This window comes from Lemur catta, chromosome 26, assembly GCF_020740605.2.
Source record: "Lemur catta isolate mLemCat1 chromosome 26, mLemCat1.pri, whole genome shotgun sequence".
NCBI lineage: Eukaryota > Metazoa > Chordata > Mammalia > Primates > Lemuridae > Lemur > Lemur catta.
The window spans coordinates 5,549,714-5,560,294 of NC_059153.1; the positions used below are offsets into that span (position 1 = coordinate 5,549,714).

The window sequence follows — 10,581 nt, forward strand, 5'->3', positions numbered from 1 at the left end:
GATCATTCGGGGGTTACTTTAAATCAGCACAAAATGTTACATTGCAGGCCAAAGTCAGAGTACCAATATATGTAATTAAAACTTAATTCCATGAATTTAAAATCTCTCAAGTTTTCAACTTTGCACTGGAAATTCTGTATTTATTGTCACAGCTTTCTCAGCAGTTCTGTGGATCGTCATTACCTCATTCACAGATCATGAATCTGAGGCAGAGAAGGGTTGGTTAGCTTTACCGTTTTATCACGAATAAGGGCTAAAATAGATTCAGAATCTAGATTTAGTAGAATCCAACATTACCATCTGCCTCTACTATGTCACGATACCATGTCGTCGTTAAACCAATTCGCGTTTGTTTACACGACTGTAATTCATCAATTCTTCTCTCACAGGGCTTATGCTTGACAGTTAAGCTAATCAATCTCTACGTTCCTTACCATTTACAAGTTCATGGAAGCCAGAAATATTTTTATTATTCCTGCCTCAAATCTTTACGTATTTTCTTTCTTGGACTGGCTCAAAAGATAAATGAAACAATATGTTTAAATGAAAAAGATAGACTTTCACTTACTCAAGAAATTTATCATTGCGTTTTTTCCTTAAGAGATTGTGCACCTTGTAAATCTTTTTATGAAAATTGGCTCTTTGACTCTAAGGTACATCCTGAGTAATACAGTCACACTGTGTAATTTTACCCTGTTGTTATTTACATGAATTACGTTGATCAGTCTTCTAACCAACTGCTAAAGCTGGGTTTCAGGTGGGCAGAGTATTTACACTAAAGCCTTTATCCATAGCTCTTATAGTGACACAATGAAAACCATCAGGAAACCTTGGTAGCCACCATTTGTCTCTTACTCATGGCAGAAAATCCTTCCACAGAAGTCTTCTGGACAGGTAACAGTCCGCCCTGTGTTGGTTGCTTTAATTGAGTGGAAACTTACTGATTTTTAGAAAGTATTTTTTTTTCTCTGACTTGGCATAGAAACAACCTCCCAGGATCTTTCGTATTTTAGTCTGTTGGTGCCACATAACATAAAACAAATTCCTTTTCCTTTTTAAAGTAAAAAAAAAAAAAAAATCTCTTCAATATATAAAGATAACTATATTGCTTCCCTGTAGTCTTTTTCCTTTAAATATCACTGTTTTTTTTTTCAACTGTTACTCATATGGTATGGTTCCCAGATGTCTCCTTACATTTTATGTTAATCAAACCCTGGCTGTCTGCTGATTATTGGTTAAGCACTCTCTAAGCATTTCTGCCATCAAAAGGTTTTGGTTAAATGAGGAGCACAGACACACATACAGCAATTTCATTATGAGACAGTGAGTACCACGACAGAGCTGGGTGCAGGTAGAGCAGCGACACCTGGCCCGCCCTGGGGGCAGAAGAAGGTCAGAAAAGACTGTTCCTTCATGTGAGGCACCAGGAACCTGAGACTGATGATCAGGCCACATCATGGCAGACCTGTGCTACATGGGGTCACAGGGAACTAGTTATCCCCCTGAAATTGACACTACGATTCTATTAATGCACTCCAAGTTTGTGTTACCACTGTATTCGCCTTGCCAGACTTTTGTTTCTTGTTGAATTTGAAGTACTTTTGTAACTGATGAAATTATATATACAGTCATTTCTTGTTATACAGGAAGCACTGGTTCCAGGGCCCCCATGGATATACCCAAACCCACAGATACTCAAGACCCTTACATGAAAAGGCTCAGCATTTATATATAACCTGCTCACATCCTCCTGTATACTTTAAATCATCTCTAGATTCCTTATAGCTAATACAATGTAAACACCATGTAAATAGTTGTTATGTTGTAATCTTTAGGCAATAATGACAAGAAAAAACGTGCATGTTTAGTACAGACACAAACACTATTTTTTTAAAAATTATTTTCCATGTGCAGTTGGTTGAATCGATGAGTAGAACTCATGGATACTGAGAATTACATTGATCCCTCTGAATTTCATTATGCTAGGTCCATTCCTCCAGCAAACGCAGTCATCTCTTGGAATATTGGTTCTTACCCCACCCATGTGTGCCCATGAGATGGGGAACCAGCTCCTCTGGGGCTTAAGTTTCACTATTAGCATTGAATTTCATGCTGTAGGAAGAACGTATCTCTCATCTTTGACAAATCAAACACCACCACACCCTGGGGGAAAGAATCCCTATTCAATAAACGGTGTTGGGAACATTGGATAGCCACACGCAGAAGACTGAAACAGGATCCATATCTCTCACTGCTCGCTAAAATTAATTAGAGATGGATAACAGACTTAAACCTAAGACATGAAATCATAAGAATTCTAGAAGAAAATGCTGGAAAAACTTTTCTAGGTATCAGCCTAGGCAAAGAATTCATGAAGAAGACCCCAATGGCACTCACAACAAGGAGAATAAATAAGTGGCAATTTATTAAATCAAAAACTCTGCACAGCCAAGGAAACAATCAACAGAGTGAATTGGCAACCTACTGAATGGGAGAAAATATTTACATGTTATTCATCTGATAAAGGGTAAACAGCCAGAATCTACAAGGAACTCAAGCAAATCAGGAAGAAAAAAAATCAAACAACAGCATCAAAAAGTGAGCAAAAGAGATGAAGAGAAACTTTTCAAAACAAGATAGCCAAGTGGTCAAAAAACATATGAAAAAAAATGCTCAACATCACTAATCATCAGGGAAATGCAAATCAAGACCACAATGAGATATCACCTAACCCCAGTGAGAATGGCTTTTATCAAAAAGTCCCCAAACAATAGATGCTGGTGTGGATGTGGAGAGATAGGAACATTCGTACACTGTTGGGACTGCAAACTCATGCAACCTCTATGGGAAATAGTATGGAGACTCCTCAAAGAACTAAAAGTAGACCTACCATTAGATCCAGCAATCCCACTACTGAGTGTTTACCGAAAGGAAAGAAAAAATTTTATCAAAAAGACACTTGCACTAGAGTATTATTGCGGCATAATTCACAATCACAAAGATGTGGAATCAACACAAGTGCCCATGAATTCTTGAGTAGATTAATAAAATGTGGTGTATGTATACTATGGAGTACTACTCAGCCTTTAAAAAATGAATTAATACCTTTTGTAACAATCTGGCTGAAAGTGGAGACCATTCTCCTAATGGAAAAACAAAGACCACATTGCACTCACTATTACATTGGAACTAACTGAACAGCACTTGTGCACAATGGGAAGTAAAACTCAACAAAATCAAACAGGTGGGAGGGGCTGAGGAGGGGACGGGTGAAATCGTACCGAATGGTACAATGTACAGCATCTGGGAGACGGACACACTTAAGTTTGTCTCAAGAGGTACAAAAGCAATCTCTGTAACCAAAACATTTGTATCCCCGTGATATTCCAAAATGAAACAAACAAGCAAAAATTCCCATAAAACACAATAATTTGAGATAATTTACAGACATAATACTTTTTAAATACTTAGAAGAACTGCAATGAATAGAAGTGAAGTGAATTACATTTTCTAAAACTGATTAGCTTTTTTACTTTCCAGAAGAAGTCACACTACACAGAGTGCCACCGTGCCATACCCTAAACTCTCCCAAACAACGTCACAGAACTGAGGACAATGATCAACAGGCAGGTCAAAATTCTGCTTGTCAGATGCATATTACATGAAATCGCTACTCTTTGTCATATTTTTCTATAAGGTAAAATAATAAGGCTGCTCCAATTGACATGTGACTTTTAAATAGATTTTCTGAATGACAATTTATTAGGAAGGCATTTCCTGACCAGCCCTATACCTCTCAGTTACACCCTTTAACCAATCACCTGGACTTACATCTTCAGAGCACTCACAGACACTATCATTGGGTCTTTGTTTGTTTACTGTCTGTTTTCTCCCACCAGAAGCCTCCTGAGAGCTATTTTGTTCACCCTGGTACCTTGAGTGGTATCTGGCATGTATTAAAAATAATGGAAAATAATATTTATTATCATTAGCATTATGAACAGTATTGAGCAAAACTTTTAAAATGTTATTTCTCTATTGAAAGTGAAAAATATGTCCAGACAGATGAATAGGCAAATAATTTAAGTACTAAACTGAGGTCAACCTCAATTGATCAATTTTAACATTATTTCTGCGGTTATTAAGAAAATGAACTATTCCAAAGTGGCTTCACAAACTGAGATATCAGAAACCATAATACTTCAAATGAATTAATAAGTATAATTTATAAACAAATGCCTGTGTTTTATTTTACTTATTGCAATATGGGAAATCTTAATTGGGTTGACATCACTATTAGTGAAAGATTGGTTGAGAAACCAACAAAATTTAAATTCTGATTCTAATCATTAACTTGCATTTTAGAGTAATGACTGGAATTAGGACTTTTATTGCATTCACAGAAGCATATGCATCTCTGCATCTGTTTCCTTTCCTGGTATTAATCTTTAGTGATGCTATATTTATTTCTGAGGTTTAAATGATTTTTACGTAGGCTTGAAAGACTACTCAGTACATCAAGAAGAAGAAGAACTCTTTTCAGATATCTGATGAAATATGACAAATTCTCTGGGTCAGCAGGCTACAATTGAATTTCTAATCCAGGAATGGAATCAAGCCAAAGTATCTACATGGGCAAAAGAGCTTTTCCTTCTGTTTTTTTTTTTCCCCCACTAACATGGCAGTCAGCCTTTGGGATGAATATGAATGCTACCATGTTTAAACTACTAAATATGAAAGTAATTCATGGTGGTTTAAAATACTAATAAAAGGATTGTTTACATTTATTTATTTTTTATTCTTACCACTAAGCTGCATTTGCTAAATGGAAAAGACCCTACCGGCAATGAACGGGGCGTATATGGAAAGGGAGCGAAGGATGCTACTCAAAGAAATTAGTAAATTAAATGGGAATTCATAGGTGAGAGAACAGCCCATATTTTAAGGTTGACGTCACTACTTCTCTGACATAAATTTCCCACCCTGTCTTACTTTTCTTTTACTGCTTAATATTGTTCAACCCACTTTAACCCACTTTTTCTTGGTATTTTTCCTATTTACTCTGTGTTCAAACCTGGCCATTAGAGTCATAATTGCTGCCATGCTAAACATGAGAGATTTGCTCTCCAGCTACGCAGGAGGGCGTTTAGGCTGAAGTAGCAAAAAGAAATAGAGGAAGCGAAGGGAGGAAAGGAGGAAAGAAGGAAGAGAGGGATGGAGGGAGGGAGGAAGGGAGGGAGGGAGGAAGAAAGGAAGGAAGGAAAAAAGAGAGAAAAGAGGAAGTGAGGGAGAGAGAAAAGAATGGAGAAAAGGGGCATAGGAAAGGGAAGAAATAGAAAGGGAAGGAAAAGAAGGAAAACGAGTGAAAGAAAAAAGAAAGAAAGGAGCCAATGAAGAGAGATTAAGAAAGCATTTCTACATTTACTTTTTTGCTTGAACATACAGAACTGGGCTCAGCTGACTTTCAACTTCCATGTGGTTATGGTTGAAGGTGCATTCCCTTAAAGACTTTTAATGAGGAGGCTAAATATTTTAAATAAATCTCAACATAAGTTCAATTTATTGTGGGATGTCCAAAATAGCGAAATTGTTCTCAATTGGGAGCAAATGAAGAAGTGTGTGCATGAGTAGGGCATGCACGTGATTTTTAGTTTGCTAAAAAGCTTCTTTGAACTCTTCAAATATGTAAAATAATAATTTCTAAAAGGAGCCAAAATTCAGCTTAGTAGAGAAATCCCAATTCTACAACTTAATAGAGTTATCACTTTTGTCTTCTCAAATACCCTAAGGCCAATGCCAAATCATATTTTTGAGCATCCAAACACGGCTTCAACTCTTCTTTTCCTCAGAACTTTCCTAAATTTCAACTAATTAATCATGATTATTCATTTAGTGTCATATTATTAATGAAGTGTCATAAGTATTTATCCTAAAAAGAGATATCTAAGCTAATCTATACATGTAAATTAACTCAAAGAGTCACTTGAAAGCCATTATTTAGTTTGTCATATGTAGGTTACTTCATTATAACATATTTCATGGTCTGAATTATCTGAATAGTCATGAATATAAAACAAATAATAACAAGGCAAAGGAAATAAACATGTTACATTATATGGGCCAACTGTTTACCTGTAGGAATGAAGACTAAGTTACCTTAACATTTCAAAATTCTCTTTGTCTTGAAATGTCAAAAGCCATTAATGAGTTTGGAATTTATTTCCAGACTATTTTGAGATTTGAGTAAATCTGTTCTCAATTCAGTATTATTTCTAAAAGAAATTTTAGATCTCTCAATTCTAGAATGTGATATAGCATTCCTTAGAAAACTGAGATAAAGACAGCTTGGGGCTAGGGCTGTCTCTATTAGAATTGACTTTATGTATGTATACTAGTTGTATATCGCAAATGACACCTCTAACTTCTTAAGTTTGCTGAAAATGACTTTAAAAAGAGTGAATTTTAACACTCTGTATAGTAACATAGCTGAAAGTTTCCTGAAGTGCTAAAGAAAAGGTTGGCTAAATGTTTTATCCTGATGGCTGAAGGTGATAGCATTGTGTCTGACAACTGACTCATTTTTCTCACTTCAGAAACTTAAAATAAATCAACAGACAACAAGTTTCTCTTTTTCCTAGTTATTTGGACTCCATAATAAATGGGAGTTTACCTTCTCTTTTGTTGTCTAGCTTTACAAAATATATGCTACCACGGTATTTAGAATGTGTACTTTTACTGCAAATTTCACTAGGCCAGTGACTTTAATGAAACCTGCACATGTCTATGTTTTGGGCATGTATCTAGGTGTGGCATTTCTTACCTTTCTGCCCCTACCAAGATGATGGTTAGAGGGTACATATCATCTATATTTCTTTTTCTTCTCCTGAGTATATAATGGATGTTACAGTAGTTTCTGCTAGGCTTATTTCCATTTTTTCATTAATGCAACATTTAATAAAGAAAAAAAAAACCTTTGTTACTTTAACATTTTGCTCCACTTAGAAAATATATTTGTCTTTAAATATCCCACAGTTTTTACTGGAGAAAGAGTAACAGTTCAGGTTAGACTTTAAACATAATGCATTATCAATGAATTTCAGCCCAGAAAGAATTAGCCTTCTGGGTGCAGAGCATCACAGCCTTGGCTTCCAGCCAGGGCTGATATTCTAGTTTTATTTTATGTTTCCCCAGCTGCTTTCTAAATCTGGGGAGGCAGCACCAGCCAGAATTTTCTAGTTTGAACACAGTATGCTAAATGCTTCTGTTCTCCCTTAGTAGTTGCTACTAAATGATGCACAGAAAGTTTGATTTTTGCATTTTATTTTCAAAGGCCCCTTTTCTACTCAAACAGAAAGTGCCAGGGACCGTGTAAACATTAGACCTATTGAGGACAACTATTTAGCATTTTTAAGAACTAATGTTAGTATAGAGATGGAATTAAGAAACTAAATTGATTTTAAATCCAATCCCAGAATGTTTTTTTGAGAGAAGGAAGAATAGGTATGACAGGTTTAATACTCTAATAAAATATGCAAGATTGTTCTTTTCCTGAGGTGAACATATACATAAACATGCATTTGTACTTTGACTATCAAATATAGAAATGTCAAATTACGATTTTTATATATAGTCATATATCAAATAGTCCCCATTGACATCTTTTTAGTATTTAGGGGTAAAATGTTTAAAAGGGAACATGTCTTAGATAGTAACTCCATCTTACAGAAAACAAAATGCAATTTATGTACACTTTGTAATTATTTATTAAAAAGAAAAGAATATTAAAATTCTCACGAGATGTTACTTTTATTTAAGAATAATGCCTGAGTTTCTGAATTGCATCTATGTTCTCCCTTTAAGGTTGATATTCATGTTAATAAGTCATACACATTATAAATTTTTCAAAAGGTTTTTGATGCATCAGTCTTTGTGGCAACCAATTGCCATTCAGATAGAATTAAAAAGGACAATTCTGCTTAGTGTTCAATTTCCAAAAATTTTCCCAATTATCTTACTATGTCTATCAATGTAAATTTTGTGTAATATTGATCATAAGGTATACATGCATAAAATTGCTTTTGAAAAATGTCAACAACCATAGCAAGCATAAATTCACATTTATATATTGAGATAAGTGTAAATGGAAAGTATATTTTGCTTATTAATCACTTATTTTTTATGAATTCCAGTTGAAGACTTAGGCTGTTCTAGCCAGTGGATTTATACTGTCCAGGCATACTTGCTTCTTAAAAAAATGACATAGCAACTAGTTGGCATCTGGATATAGCTAACTGGCATACTTTTAATAGAAGATATTAAAATTATTTTTTGCTATTAAAAAAACTTCTAAGTCTTTGTGGAGAAAATTTATTGTCTCCTAGTTTTTGGGAAATTCAACCAATTACAGTAACTTTTATCTTAATCAATTTCCTTTTGTGGCAAGAAACTCATAGGATTTTAATCATGAACTTGGTGAGAGTGGATACCTAACATCATTTTAAGAGTTACAGAAGCACACCCATATCTTGGTATGTGATTTATTTAAAACATTTGTGATCTTGAGTTAATGAAAAATATTCTGGTAAAAGACATTGTGCATGCAAGCAATGGTGTGTTTAAAAGAGAAATGATAAACTGTCGAAACTTTTCCAGAGCTGTATGAGAACTCACAGGATCACCCACCATAATAAACAAAACATCTCAGCACTTGAAAATGCTCAGATAATAACTCTGAGAAATATAGTATTTTGTCAGAACGAAGTACGAGGAAAATAAAGTTTGTTTCCTTTATATTTAGCTTCCTCTAACAGAGATACTGAAAAGAATGAGTAAGACCATATTTAAATACCATTTCTTGCATTCCAACTTATTCTTTGCACGAGGAATTTGGAAGTATTTATAGGTATAACATAAAGCTGTTTCAGTCTTCCTGGGAATATAGATATATATATGGAATATGACATATATTGTTCTAAGAATTTATTTTTCTTTCCTAATAGGAGCTAGGAAGAGAACATCCATTTCTTTACAAGCAATTTATGACTGTATCATACAATTTCCAACGTCTGTGACAGCTGTTTCTCTAAAGCAGACCATTAGAAGAGAGCATGCCTATAAATCTCAGGTCCCAAGGAGAGGAGTGCCCATCTTCGGTAATTTGAATGCCATGTTTTCAGTAGCACTTTTTGGGGAAATATTTATAACCCTACAGTTGGTTCTGGATATTGAATTTGTAACACCGGTGATTCTGGAAAGACTAAAATTGTCATCAAATAAGATGCTTTCTATGCAAATGTTCTGGCAACTGTTTAAAATATATCAAGTTGCATCTCTTTTTTAGGCAGGACTCTATTTCCCATTTATCCTGCAAATGTAACTTCTACAAAGCATAATGATAGTTAAGCAAACATGCTGAAAAGGGAGACTGCATCTGGTTTTAAAATATCATCTGCTTCTACATAAATCTTTCACAAATAAAACTTTATGGTGTTCAACTTGTTTACATAGCTAAGCAACACAAATCCATTTATTGCACAAGCCTCGGCTTCAGCAAATTAAGCAGCAACTTACCTAGAGAAGCATTTCAATTTTTTTTTTTTTCTTTTCCTAACTTGAATGTATCCCGAGTTAGAAAATGAGATATATCCGGTATTCAGGTTCACTTGGCTCCAGGTTAATTAGAAGGAGCTGTCAGTGCCTGCAGTCTGCCTGGACAGTATTCCAAGAGCACTCTCTAGCTCCAGTCCTAGCATCTGAACTCTTCCAGCACAGTCTTTTTATTTATACACCCATTGTCCTTTGCAAAACAGGCAGCCAGCTGGGATGATTCAAACCTCTGTTCAGCACACCGGTAAAATGCAGCATCCTTCCTGGACACGAGAATGACACCAGGGAGCAGAGCGAGCGCAGCAAAAAGGCAATGAGAACTATTTAATCACCGGAATCCCAGCTGCTCCTGCTGCTGCTGCTGCTTCGCCGGTGTGGCTGTGCTCGGTCTTCCCTCCTTCCTCTCTCTCGTGTCTCCAGAACTAGAAAGGCAGCTTTGCTGGGTTATGATTGGCAGAAGCAGCCAATTCTTTCAGCTAATCACCCTCAAGACTCTCAAGGACCTGAAGCTGTTGTGATGTCATCCAGCCAGGGGGGTGTCACACATGAACACATTCCAACAGAAGCCAGTTCTGCGACCCACTGCCTCCCTCTCACACCACGGTGATTGATTAGATGCTCCTCGGGGATTTGCATAATCTTTCATTGTACAGTTGGACTATTTCCTATGAAATTTGAGAATGAAATCCCACTGTGCAGCTCTAACACCGTACCACAGGATTCTGTTGGGTACAATAAGAAAAATTCAAGGCAGGGTTTTCTGCTGTGAATATCTGCTGGTCAAACACACAATTTACAAACTCAAAGAAAGCCAACAATGAGGAACAGGAAACCTGGACAAGTGTTAGTGAACTGCGTACTCCTGAAATTAATAATAATATTTTAGATCAGAATAAATATCATAAGCAAAGAAAGAATATGTGTGTATCCGTGTTTATTTTATGCATTGTTTTATTAATTGAGATAAATTACTGG

At 35.7% G+C, this 10,581-nt stretch overlaps 1 protein-coding gene across 1 annotated transcript in view; it reads right to left on the minus strand.

Moving 5' to 3' along the window:
- NDST4 (N-deacetylase and N-sulfotransferase 4) overlaps positions 1–9,998 on the minus strand; it is a 166,742-nt gene extending 156,744 nt beyond the window's left edge. Inside the window, exon 1 of the mRNA XM_045537367.1 lies at positions 9,571–9,998. The gene's annotated coding sequence lies outside the window, so the exon portion shown is untranslated. The remainder of the gene's footprint in view (positions 1–9,570) is intronic.
- Between the last annotated feature and the right edge of the window lie 583 nt (positions 9,999–10,581).